The following is a 14,802-nucleotide window of genomic DNA, read 5'->3' as shown; positions in this document are numbered from 1 at the left end:
ACAAAGTCAAGTAAACAGAACCAGGAAAACACTGTATACAGTAACAGAAAAGTATAATGATCAACTGTGAATGAATTAACTATCATCAAAAAGGCAAGAATCCAAGACATTTCAAAGAAACTAATGACATAAAAAGGACACCCATTGCCATAGAAAGAATAGAGTCTGAAAGCAAATTAAAACATACCATTCTTTGCATTTTTTTCTCCACGACTTTTTTCCTCCTGTAAGCAATATACCTTTTCTTTCACAACATGACAAAGATGGAAATATGTATTATGTGACGATTTATGTATAATCCATATATTACCTGACTTCTCAAGGACTGGGAGATTGGGGGAGTGAGAGTGAAAATAAGAATTGCAAAAAATCAGAAAACAAATATTAAGAAATTTTTTGACATATAATGTGGAAAATATATAAATAAATACAATGACTTTTTCCTACTTCTCAAAAAAAAAAAGAGAAATAGTCTTAAGGAGAACATTATATACTCTAAGAATGATGGAATATGAAGTGGTAGGAAGGAAGACTGAATTAACCTCCAATGTTTTTGAGTCAGGTAATAGAAAATCCAGTAAACTTGTAGATAAAAATGACAAGGACTGGGAAAGTGTTGTATCAGAGAGCATAAACTTCAATAGAAGAGAGTACATTGAATGATAATGAGACAGCTAAGAAATAAAATTGCAAAGCCCTGTATGTCAGGATAAGTAGGAAAATAAAAATCTAGCACTAGAGAGGATTTAAGGAGATATATAGTCCTTGATAAAACCTCATATTTCTCACTTTCCTAAAATTGGCTGTTACTCAATAATGCCTATAGTTTGACATTTAAGTTCTTTTGTCCTTCTCTCACGTCCAAATGGTAAGATCCAAATGGTCCTTCGTAACACTTACACAAAAGGAATAATATAATTCTTCAAAAGTAAAATTCAATAGTGTTGCGACAATAGTAAACTTTGTCATTCATACACTAGACCTCATTCCTATACTGCAAAGCATATACTAATGACAAATATTTAACTTATGATTTAGGTCCATTTTTTTGTTAGTTTTAAGGATTCCTATTGAAAGAGCAAATCACATATTGCTTACATATTCAAAGGCAAAACAATAATTAATTGTTCTTCCATTTGGGTGTGATTTCTATATTTTTTCCATCTTAGTTTTTGGTTTGTTTTCCTTGCTAAGGACTTAAGTGCTTAAGAAAATAGTATCTGATTTTAAAGTTTTCCACTAAAATTTTCTCCCTTTATTCCACATGCATTGAATATTAAGCTCTGATTTTATTTTTCTAAAAGGTTTTTTACTTCCCTTTATTGGGGGAACATCTCATTATCAATCTTTTAGCAGTAAACTTGAACAGCTGTTTTGACCTCCTTCTCTAACTACTGTGACATTACAATGAGGCCTTTAAGTGGAACTGTCATTTCAAGCTGATCCTGGTTTTAATCCTATTATATTCAATAAACATCCCATTTTATTTATGTTGAGCATTTCCTTGAAAAGAAAGATACTTTTAAAATCTTTTTTTTTCATTTTCTAATCAACAATTATAAAAGAAACTAGCTGCTCTTTTTTCTTTAATGAGCAGATTTTCTAGGCAGATTAATACAACTATAATTTTACATTCTTCACTTCATCCATAACACAGTATAACAATATTCAGACTGATTTTTCTGTTCTATATTTATACAGTATGATGGTAGACATTTACAAGCATATAAAAGGAAAAAACTGAAAGCTTCTAATGCTTTCTTTCCATTTGAGACAGCTGAATTATATGACTAAAATATATTTTCAGAAACCTTTACTTTGGTATATCTATTTTATTAAAAGTATTTATACTGAAGTTCAGAAATATAGAAAGTTTATGGAGCTCTTCTGAATTTTATTCATGTTTCCATTTCTTTTCCAAAGATTTCTCTTACAATTATAAAATCGTAGACTATTAGAATATTAAAGAGAAAAGTAATTTGAGGGGTCATGTATTCTGAACTCTTTTCAGTACAGGAATTTTATAGAACCACAGAAAGAACTAGGCATCATAGCATACCTGCAATACCTATTACAAAGGAAAGCTGTTGCAGGTAGATGGATCTTGAATTAAGGAGTACTGAGTTTTAATAGGTCTAAAGCTGATCAGGTTTCCAGAGTAAGTCCAACACCAGCATGAGGAGCTCTAGAGATAAAGGGATCATGAGGCTTTCTAAGGAAGAGTGAATCAACCCAGGTTGGAAATGGAGCACAAAAATATTCTTAGGCTTACATGAAGGCTGACTGGGGCATGAGTGTTCACTATACCTCAATGCTGGAAGACTTATTTTTAAAAAAGACTACAGACAGCTGATTACCTCAATTTTAATATAGTTCTAAGAATGGGCAACTCACTAAATTCTTATTTAATTTGTTCTCTCTTTGAAAAATTCTAATTGTTAAAAAGTTTTGCTAAGTAAATGGAAATCTATCTTATAATATTAATCCACTCCTATTAGCTCTACTATTTGGAATTACACAGAGTCAAATAATCTCTTTTATCTTGGCATTTAGGTATTTGAAAACAATAATCACACGGTCTATCCAGTGCCTCCTAAGGTATTATTTTTCCATTATAAACATTCCCAGTTCTTTAATCGTTTTACATATAACCCAAGTGCCAAGTTGGGCAATATCGTTCCTATAATATCATACCTAGAACTGAGTGTCACACTACAGATGAGGTCTGACCCAGGCAAAATGCAGTGGGACTAACTATCTCTTGCCTTGCTTGATCTGGTTTCTGTACTTCTAATAATGTATCCTTAGCTCCCATTAGCTTTAGACCTGAGAGTACAGCTTTTTCAGCAAATGATATATTATTTCGACATGTCTTTCTACACTCCTCTGGGATACCAATTAAAATCCTCCTGGAGAAGAAACACCTCAGGCTTGACAATAGGGCAGAATGTGACTTGGCCGTTTAGATAGCACAGAGAGATCAGTTAAACACTGTGAGCTGTTGGATGCTCTCTCCTTCACTGCTCATTGAAATGTCGATAAAGATGTGTCAGAAATACAGACAGATTGTCAAATGCAATACGACTCAGGCATTTCCTGGCCAGGAGAACAAAAAGGCAAACTTTTAGTAATTGTCTGAATTCATAAATCTTTGTAGCTTTTCCATGATGTGCAGGGACTATGATGGGATATTTCACTGTGTGAAAGAAGTGCTGTTTGCTTAAACATCAGTAGAAATGTGTATTTATCAATTCCATGTTCACTACCTTTTTTTTTTTGTTTGTTTCTATATTGTCTATTGAAAATCTATCTATAGGGGGCAGCTGGGTAGCTCAGTGGATTGAGAGTCAGGCCTAGAGACAGGAGGTCCTAGGTTCAAATCTGGCCTCAGACACTTCCTAGCTGTGTGACCCTGGGCAAGTCACTTGACCCCCATTGCCCACCCTTACTACTCTTCTACCTAGGAGCCAATACACAGAAGTTAAGGGTTAAAAATTTTTTTTAAAAAAGAAAATCTATCTATATCCTCTTAATAAATATTCTATCATATCACCAGCTTTGCTAGTAGTGATATTCTTGCTTGACAGATATCATGAAGGTCCGAGGTTTCCCTATGGTTATTGTTACAATTCTTTTGATGCTGGCATAGAATACCCAGTTAGTCTATCCCATTGATTCCCAAAGTGGGTGCCACTGACCCCTGGTGGGTGCTGCAGAGATCCTGGGAGGCAGTGATGGCCACAGGTGCATTTATCTTTCCTATTAATTGCTATTAAAATTTAAAAAAATTAATTTCCAGGGGCACTAAGAAATTTTTTTTCTGGAAAGGGAGTGGTAGGCCAAAAATGTTTGGGGACCATTGATCTACACCATTTTGGTTTTTAAAATCTTATTTTCTTGTTTTAGTTCATGTATTCCCTTTTTCAAATTGTCTTCAGTCTCTCTTGACTGTTTTTTGAGTTCCTTAATTTCTTGAGTTAATTGAATTTTGAGATCTTCCAAAGCCTGTGTCCAATTTGTTGGAGCTTCCTGATCTTCTTCTTCATTTGCTCTTTTTTTCATTTCCTGGAAAGAAGCTGTCAATTGTAATTTCTTTTCTCTTTTTCTGTTTAATCATATTTTTTCCTTCCCTGTTCTTCTAGGTTAAGCAGATGGACTTGAGCTTATGAAAGATCTTCCCTCAGCTGGCAATGGAGGTTTGTAGTTAAGTTCTCTGCAGTCTATGGGGGAGGGGTGTTGGAGTTTCCCTGCCCTCTGAACACTTCTTGTCTGTCTAACTGATGGGATTAAGACTAGACTGGGTTAGTCTGTATTGCTTAATGTGCTCTGAGACTAAAACCTTGAGAGAGAAAAGGGGGTGGGGGGCAATATGGAGTGTTTTCACTGAACTGTCCAGCAGTTGGGTCCCCCTGCTCTGTTCTCCTGTTAGACCTGGTTTTCTATCCTCTCAAAGCACTTTGTTCTCTATCTTGGTGTGGTAAAGCACATAGGTCTGAAGTTTTGCTCCATCTAAGCCACCATCTTCCAGACATTTTTTTCTGTGTTTCTCTGGCTTTCTCCTCTAGCCACCTCCCTGGTATCTGTGTTCAACTCCTTGAATCCAGTGACAGCAAGGCCTTTTCTCCAGGCTAGTGTGTTTAACCATTCAGAGATTTCAGGGGCTACTGGAGACTCCACACAGTTTGTGCAGGAGGGGTCCTGGGATTCCCCTTCTATATCCTCAGACCCAACAGTTCAAGAATTCAAGCTTTTTTCTTGGCGCACCTCTTGAGCTGTCTAGTAGTAGGATCCCCCTGCTCTGCCCTGTTATTAGATTTGGTCCTCTTTCTTCTCGAAGCACTTTGTTTTCTGTCTTGATTTTGAAACGGTAGAGAGATCTTAAGATTTGCTCTGTCTAAGCCACCATCTTCCCAGAATTCAGTCTACACTGAATTATGAGAGGTTCCAGGTGAAGCTGGTGTCTGTGAAGAAGTCGGGTGAGTCCTTGGAGCAGCAACAGGGTTTTAGTCCCTGACTGAGAGCCCAAAGAAACTAAACTGTTCTGTGCAGCCATCGAGTACCCAACTCTGTTTTCCAGTTTGACTCGGACTCTGAGAATCCTAAGACAGCCAGCATCTTCAAAGACTTAATCCCATTGCCCAAGATTGCTCTTAAATCTATGTAAATGTAGCCTGTATGGACTTCTATTAAAATAGCATCAAGGCCTCTCTGAATTCCTGCTGGTTCAGTTTTACCTCACTCTTCCCCTGCCACCACAAACGTACACATTTCTGGAGAGAGATATATCTGTAATACCAAACCAGCCTTTAGGTTCTGGATTCTTGGCATTGCTAAGTTATTTATGGTAAGGGAGAGACCTCACTTTACAAATGTTGCCAGAGAGCCTGAGCAATAGCTGTCTAGCCAGGAAGTTGTATTAGATGAGCCAAGCTGTCTGAGAAGATAATAGACACCCCAACTCCCAGCAAATGTCAGTCAGAATCTAGAATCCTCATTTCACTCTAGGATCAAGATCTAGAGAAAGGCAAAGCTGAGAATTCTCAAGCACAACCTTCATGAGGACCAGCATAATCCCCTCTTCCCATAGTCATATATAGCCTAAAGAAATCAATATCCTTATGGTGATACAGAGACTTTCATCTCCATCAGCACCATCATCACTAGCAACAGCATACTTTGTGGGGAGCTCTAAAGTCACGTTGGACTAAGCTTCGAACAAAGAGATTTAAATTGTCACATCCCCTTGATGAGACTTTCTCCTGTGTACCAGTTTTCAGTAGTCATGCCATCCAGTGAATAAAGAATTTATAAACACACCAAGAAAAACAAAAGCTCTTTCCAGGGTTGCATAGCTAGCAATTGTCTAAAGTTAGTTTTGTGTTCAGGTCCCCTTGCTTCTAGGCCCAACATTCTATCAGTGATAACACCCAGATGCCTTATGAGCCCATCTCCTCTGTGGGCCTTCAAACATCCTTAAAATGACTTTAAAATTATTTATGCTTCAACAAACAGATGCATTAATTGCTAATAAACAGTATCACTGAATATAAATTATATAAGCAGGATATCATTCAAGCTTAGCATGCAACTATTCTAGAAAATGCATTGATATCAATTTCTTTATTTTTAAAGTCTTACCTTCCATGTTAGAATCAATACTATGTAATGGTTTTAAGGCAGAAGAGTGGGCAATGAAGATTAAATGATTTCCCCAGGGTCACATAGCTAGGAAGTATTTAAAGTAAAATTTGAACCCAGGTTCTTCCATCTCCATTCCTGAATTTCTATCCACTGAGTCAGCTAGCTGTCCCCATTGATACCCATTTCTATCAAATTAGGACCTTCCATTTTTAATCTAAAGGAGATCCTCACAAATCTGAATTTAATGTTTTAGAAATGATATGGCAAATTTCAGCTAAAAGAAAAAAAACTATAAATTTTCAGAAGAAAACAATGCAAATACTGAGGAACCACAAGCAGGATTACATAGGACCAAACAGTTTTTACATTAAAAGATCAGAAGGTATGGGATATGATATTCCAAAAGTCAAAGGATCTAGGACTACAATCCAGAATTAAATACCCAATAAAACTCAGTGTAATTCTCCAGGGGAAAAATTGATGTTTAATGAAATAGAGGTCATACTTTTCTGACCTAAAAACTACCTGTCCATATGCACTGGCCATTTATCAACTGGGGAATAAATTGTATTCTTAAAAATTTTACTCAGTTTTCTTTCTATATTTGCTAAATGAGCCCTTTATCAAAGAAACTTCTTCTAATTCCCCTCCCCCTCTGATATCCTGCTTTCCTTCAAATCTTTGCTGCATTAGTTTTGTGTAATTTTTAATATAATCATAATTATTAATTTTATATCACATAATGTTCCCTATCTCTTGTTTGATCATAAATCCTTTCTCTTATGCATATACCTGTCAATTAAACTATTTCATGCTTCCCTAAATTACTTATGATAATATGATTTATAAACCATGTACCCATTTACACCTTACTCTACTGTGCTATAAGAAATATCATGTGGGTTTGTGCCTAGTTTTTGCCAAACTATTTTCCAGTTTTGTCAGCAGATTTTTGTCAAATAGTGAGCTCTTTTTTCCAAAAGCTAGGATTTTTTTTAATGAAACACTAGGACACTATGGTTATTTACTACTGCATATTATGTACTTAATATATTCTATTGACACACCATTCTACATCTTAGCCAGTACTAGGTTGTTTTTATCATTAACACTTTGTATTACAGTTTGATATCTGGTCTATGTAAGCTGTCTTCTTTTACATTTTTTCTTTAATCATTCATTTGATATTCTTGACATTTTGCTCTTCCAGATGATTTTTGTTATTATTTTTTTCTAAATCAATACAATAATATTTTTGGTAGTTTGATTTGTATGGCACTGAATAAGCATATGAATGCAAACTCTCTGTGTTATGTGTGAAATATACCTCCTCACCTAATAGATTTATCTATTATGAACGTTCTAGATGAAATGGAGTATTGAAATTATATGCTTTGTTTTCAAACAAATCTTGAGTGTAGTTGCTAGCAAGAAAGAAAAAATAATAGACTTTATGTTTTTTTTTAACTTTTAAATCCAATGAATTATTTATTAATTAAGATTATCTAGTTTTGCTTATCCAGTGATGGGCAAATTATGGCTAGCAGGCCAGATGCAGCCCTCTGAAATGTTCTATCCCACTGCTGGACATTATTCCTAATCTGATGAATACAATGAGTAGGATACAATACAATGAAACTTGGATAGAGTTGCCTTAGAAAGAGACTGACGAGCATTTCCTTTCCTTTGACCCCCCTCTTTAAAAAGTTTGCTCATCACTGGATAGTATATGCAATGTATGGTTGAATTATTTTGCTAATAAACTACATGATTTCTGGAGTTCAAATATAGCTATGGAATGAAGATATAGTCTTTGAGAAAAAAAGTATTTTTTACAATAACAACATATAGGTAGCACTTAAGGGTCATTTGCCTCTATATGTGCATGTGTGAGTTAAGAAAGCCACATACCATAGAAATGAATGTATAATGTTTTCACTTTATTTGAGAATTCTAAAAGGGTAGTCTACAGTCCTGGATTCATACTTTTTGTACCAAGAATTAAAGGGTAGGATACTTAATCCCAGAAGCCTCACAAAAAGTTTATGAAAAATTTAAATGAATATATCTAAAAACAAGTATAGATTCTAGAATATTTCTTCCTCTTAGAAGCACTATGATGTAAAGGTGATAATAGACCTAATGTGATTAGTTTTCCCTCATGAGTCTTTTTTTGGACAAACCATATGATGTTTACAGATGATAATATAAAAATGGAATAATTAAATGACAATGTTGAATCTTTGAGGAATAAAACAATTATAACAGTTCTGGAAACCACATTGTACAATTCTACAACAGTAGAAAAAGTAGGACAATTTGAGTTGAGATTCTTGAGTTCATATTCTTACAGCTAAACTCACTATATGCAACAATAAACTTCCAAATAGCATTCAAAAATTAAGATAATAATACTGAAATTATCTTTATTATAATGACATAGTTGGAAACAATTTTGCAAACATTAAAATGGTATTGAAAAATACATTTTCATATGCTTTTAGCTAGAACATTATAGCATCAGATATATCCAAATTTATGGATATATATTCATAATTCTAAAGAGTTTCTACCTTCAAGTGCAGCAGGTGGCCAATGAATAGAATGCCAGGCCTGGAGACAGGAGGACCTGGGTTCAAATCTTTCATCAGCTGTTTCCTAGTTGTGTGACCCAGGGCAAATCGCTTAATCCCAAATGCCTAGCCCTTATCACTTTTTAGCTTTGGAACTAATACTTAGTATAGAGTCTAAGATCAAAGATAAAGTTGTTGTTTTAAAATATATATTACATTCCTTATATCTTATTTTAAGCTCTCCTTTCCTACTTGAATACTATATTTTTAGAAAAGTAAATATCATTTCTACTTATACAAATATAAATTCTACATATGTATATTCATACTTAAAATTTTTCTGTAGGAAAATATTTAGGTTTCTTAGAAATCTTGTGTTTCAATTTTTGATCAAATTGAATGTTCTACTCGATGGCATACCCAGCAGTAAGCTATTCATCATATACTTTAAGATTTATAGTGATGGAAATCCATTTTATTACTGAAGAGCTTGAAGTTTTAGGAAGGTCATTTTTATATTGAGCAGAGATCTATCTCTTCATATTCTGATTCTATCATCTTTTTTTCTTAATATCTTCTCAGTTTTGTTTTTTTCTCAAAAATTATGTGCAGGGTTTTTGTTAAGTTTTCCACAGAACATTTGTCACTATTTCATCTTTTATAAGGGTTATTTCTATATTCATGATGGATTTCTCATTAACATTTATTCAGAATATTTAAATGAGAGATGGTAAAAACAGAGATATATGAATCAAAACAAAAATATTCAGAATGATTTGAATTAGACTGGAAAATTGAAGATATCAGCTTGGAAGAAGGTATCCAGCAAACTATCTCAGAAACCTGTACTTGTCCTGTTGAATTTTTTGGATAAAAACATAGATGAAATTATCTTCAAATATATCCATGTCATAAAACTATCAGGGAATTAGAGTCTAATAAGACCTTAAGCAAGATCTGAGGTTGTCAAACCATAGTCTGAAAATAAAATCTGCCCCGTCCCCTGTTTTTACATGGCCCAAAAGCTGAGTGCTTTTTACACTTTAGATGCAATAAAACTTTATTTAAAAAAGAAAACTCATTCTTACCTTACCAGCCAAAAAAATAAAATAAAAACAAACAAAATAGGAAAGAAGCCAGTTGCTGACTTCTAGACTCATTCATTACATTAAATCCAATACATTAAAATTTAACAGAGTAAATATACTCGATTAAAAAACTGCAAGATGGGGAAGGCATGACAAAGAATCAGTTTTTATGAAAAAGATGTCAATATGAGACAGTTTAACAAGACTCCACAGTATGTTATGTCCCAAAGGTAATATGTTCTTTGCATACATCAAGAAAAACATAGCTTCCAGGAAAAAGAACTTGATATTCCCACTGCACCCTGTCTTTTCAGAACTCACCTGGGGCATTTTGTTGAATTCTAGGCATTATGGTTAGTTAGCATAATGATAAGCCAAATAGCATCCAATATCCAATCAAATTCTCCTTCAAAGTATATCTTAGCCTACTGGCACTAGTTGTTGAGTGTCCAAAAATGCTTTAGTCTCTCTGAGGATTTTCACTTACATGTCATTACAATTCTTCCTGCATTTACCTCCTCAGTGCCACCATCCCCCTGGGTGTATACCATTTTGACAAGCTAATGAGGTTTTCACAAGTGTCTGACCCCTATTAAATCACACTAAAATCACAAGTTCACTTTCTGTCCTGGAAAGGTACCACTTGCTGCAACCTTTCCTACCATTTTCCCACTGCAGAAATCAAAGGAGGGATACACATGACTGAGAAATATTTCATATATTTCACTAATATTTCATTCATATATATGTATTAAAAATACATGCTACCCATTTTATGGAACCTTCATGTTACCTGAAACAGCAAATATTGCCCAAGAAAATTAGATTTCTCTTAATTGTAAGAAGAATTTTTGGTTAATGTGAATGTCCTAAGAAAGTGAAAATGAATAATCATTCATTAGCGGTTCATTGGGATCACAGCAGTTTATATCTGAAAGGCAAATTAGAGAGATCTATTTCAAACTCCTTTTTTTTTGCTCCTTGAGAAAACAGAGGCCTAAATATATGAAATAATTTCCCCAAGTTCACCCTGGTGTTATGCAACAAAGAAGTTCTAGAGTTTGAAAAATATAATCATTCAGAGGAATAAAAGTTGTATTTAAACCTCAGTTCTAATTTGACTTTGGGCAAGTAGCAAGCATTCTGGGTCTCAATATTCTAATATGAAAATGGACTGGATTGAGCAAGATGACCTCTAAATTCCTTTATACCTCTAAATCTTCAAGCACGGGTTCCATTAAGTGCCCTCTGGGTAAACTTACAAATTTGAGATTTCATGGTTCTTATGAAGAGACCCTGGGATTAGGTGGCCAACTTTACCCAAATACTTAGAAATAACAGAAATGTTACTATATATTATAAAGAAAATGTGTATAAAAAAAGGAAATTTTTCATAAGAAATTATGTCTCCTAATGGATGAACTATCTTGGGAAATTTCTATGGGGAGATCGCTATCACCACAGTTACATATTGCCTGGAGATTTATGTTTTGAGAAATCATAGCTTTTTTAGACATTTTCTCAGGAGTGTATTTACCATATCTCATGTTTTGTTGAATATGGTTTAATTTAGGAAGTGTTAGAAAAGCAGGAAAATTTCATTTGTTTTCTTCATGGTCTTCCCTCATTGTCTGTCTCAGTGGGTAGAGTTCAAAGTCTATCGCTCCAAAATCAGGTTCTTTTCTTTTTGTTTTTAAAGGTTTTCTCTTTAATCTGATCCTGGCTCATTCTGATGAGAGTCACCGCAGGTCAGAAGTCACCTTTTTTATTTAACTAAAACCTTTTAGAAATATTCTAATTTTAATAATTTAATAGCTAAGTAGCCAAAGAAAGAGTTACTGAAAACAGATTCTTGGTTTTCTTCCATAACTGAAATTGTTACTGTGTTCTTATGTTAGTGCCAGGTGCATCCCAGCTGCTAATTAAACTAGGATGAATAAAGGTGAATTGGATCTGCTTGCACATCTGTGATAGTTCTCCAAACAAAATAGACAAAATGCTGATAGAACTCTACTCTACCCTGAAAAAAAAGATTTTTCCCTCCTCTGTTTCTAAATTATTTTTGCAATCAGCCAAGCTCTGTCTTTTGATGCATAAAATGTAGCGGGTGAGTATAAAAAGAGAAAAGCTGGAGCCCCTACTGTGCTACCAAAGGAGGCCATATGCAACATGAAGTTCATTTTACATTTAGCTTCTGGATGACTTTTAAAGACAAGCGATGATAGGATATTTAAAGGTCTATTACACAAGATATCATTTAAAGGATAAAGTCACCAGAATTGATAGATTCAGAGTGATGTTGTTATAGGATGGAGTCCCAGATGACTGGTTTAGAACTCAGCTTAGAGTGGAATTTTGGACTTTTGTAAAATTGGTGTTTTACTCGGCATCCAATTCTTAAATCACATTGCTCTTTCTTTATAATTCAGGAGTCAGAAGTCATCATTGCAATATTATAAAATGAATCAACTAATGGGCTTATAAAAGGAGCCCCCGAGCTTATGAATGGGTTTACTTCCCAAATGTTTTCTTCAAAAGTTTCAGTTGTTTTGAATTCAAATGCATTTTTGCAGAAAAATAATATTCTATATTGTAGAGAGATAATTGTTATGCAGGAAAAATGCATCACTTCAACGAAGCAATCCAGATTCAAATTTGTATATCCATCTCTTGAAATCTACTACCTGTATGGTTATGGACAAATTATTAAACCCCCTTTAACCCCAGTCCTGTAAAATATAGATCAAATACCATTTTACACAAAATTCTCAAAGGAAATAACTCTGAACACTGTAAAATGCTATAGCTGTATTAATAAAATGTGTTATAATCAGCATGGGCCAATTGGAGCCTTGTGAGTTGATATGGGGACTTTACAAAAATGCATACATATTTTCCCATAAAGGATTCAGAATCTCATTTCCCACAAGGTGTTCTCTACTCTTCTCAGACTGTTGCTCTCTTTTGTTCTGCAGAGGAAATTATATTTTATTCATGTGATATGCTGTCCTTGTCTTCTACTCTCCCATCTTAAAATTGTTTTTCCATACCATTTCCTAGTCTAAATGCCTTTACTCCAGTCCCTACACAAAGACTTGGTCCTTTACACCAGGGAAATTTCCTCTTCTCTTCCACCAACTTCATGAGATTGCCCCTTAAATAGCTGAGTTTCACTCATCTTCAATATCATTTTTGTTTAACATGTCAACAATCAATTAATTATATGTATATTATATATATATAATCAATTAGTAATATATCAATTAATTATAATTAACAATTAAAATTAAAATCAATTAACCAATCAATTAATGAATTATCACGAACAATTTGTTGGGATTAGAAGGCAAGGGCTTTTGTTAGAAGGGTATCTATAATGTAGATGTATACAATATTGTTATTATTTTTCAGTTGTTCATTGTGCCTGACCCTTCCTGACCTCATTTGGGATTTTCTTAGCAAAAATACTGGAGTGGTTTACAGTTTTCTTCTTCAGCTCATTTTATGGATTAGGAAACTGGGGATACACAGCTAGTAAGTTTCTGAGGCCAGACATGAATTCATTTCTTCCTGACTCCAGGGCTGGTCCTCTATCCACCATGCCACCTAGCTTCTCAGATATGCAATATAGCCTGATGCCAAGTAGATTCAGATTCTGTCTCTGAATTTATAACTGAGACTGTCTCTATAGTGACTCTAAGCAAGGCTAGTAGGAGTTTGCAAGATGATGAGATAATCTAATGATGAGTTTACTGGAACATGAAGAACAAAATCAAAGAATTCTAAATGGAGTGTAGTCAGATGGGAAATGACATGCCTAAGAGTATGCCTATTCTATCTCCTTTCCTTAAAACCAGTCTTCCTTTTCATATCCATATCCTTAGCACTTAGCAAAGTGCCTAGCACACAGTAGGTATTTAATAAATGTTTATTTATTATTGATTGGTAGCTAAGTTCACAGGAGATAGATTAATCTCTTTTCCTTGTCTAGAATGCTCTCCATTTAGTGAATGTTCTCCCCATTAAACTTTCAAACCAGAGTTTAGCAAAGAAAGAATTTTCCCTCTTTTTCTATCCAGGAGTATAAAATGGGGTCTTATAAGAGAAGGATAAAATAAATAGTCTGTACTTACTAGACAAGCTTCAAACAGGTCTCTGTGTCAATCTGACTCTGCCTGTTTGGGATGCTCTCTGTCCCTCTGTCCATCTCTAGCTCTGGCTCTCCTGTGTGTATATATCTCTGTCTTCTCCCCTTGGAATACATTGTTTGGCTAGTCCCTCCTTTGATGGCCTTCTAATTAAGGGAAGGAAGGGGAAATATTCTCTCTCTAATGTTTCCCATTTGCAAGCAATGGTTATGGCATTCATGATTTTATGTAAGCGTCATTTAAAAGATATTCTCCATTTCTATTCAAGGTGGGAATATAATGAACCTGAAAGTGTGAGAAAAGCTTAATTTCTTTCTTTTTCTGTGGGAGGCAAATAAGAGAAACAGAGTCTTAAATAGATGAAAACCTGAAACTCCTCTTTTGACCCCTTTTTATGATGTATACCTTGTCATTTTGAAAAAACATTATAGCCTCTAGGAAAACTTTAAGTTCTTAGTAAACCAGCACTTAATGAGTTAACAGCCTTTTTTCACTCAGCAGAGTAAAGCTGCAGCTGTGGGTATATCTCTCTAACTGCTCCAGGCATCCCAAGGTCACGGAGTGGCAAGCTCAGACAAAACAACTTTTAGATAAAGTGAGGCTCATTTTTAACCTTGAGACTTTTTCTCATCCAGCATTATATTTATAAGAAAATTCTTCATAAAACTATAACTTTATTGTGCTTTGATATGACATAATTTGTGTTTCTGCGCAAATGTGAAGTTTCAGGGGGGTTCTTTTGTGTGAAATGAGTATTGAAGTATATATAATAAACTCCATGCTCCTAGAGACAGAGCAGCAGCAGCAGCTGAGGAAAAGATCTTCCTGTCCCCTTGATATTTCCTTATCAAC

Source organism: Gracilinanus agilis, chromosome 2 (assembly GCF_016433145.1).
Source record: "Gracilinanus agilis isolate LMUSP501 chromosome 2, AgileGrace, whole genome shotgun sequence".
Classification (NCBI taxonomy): Eukaryota; Metazoa; Chordata; class Mammalia; order Didelphimorphia; family Didelphidae; genus Gracilinanus; species Gracilinanus agilis.
This window is presented reverse-complemented; position numbering follows the sequence as displayed.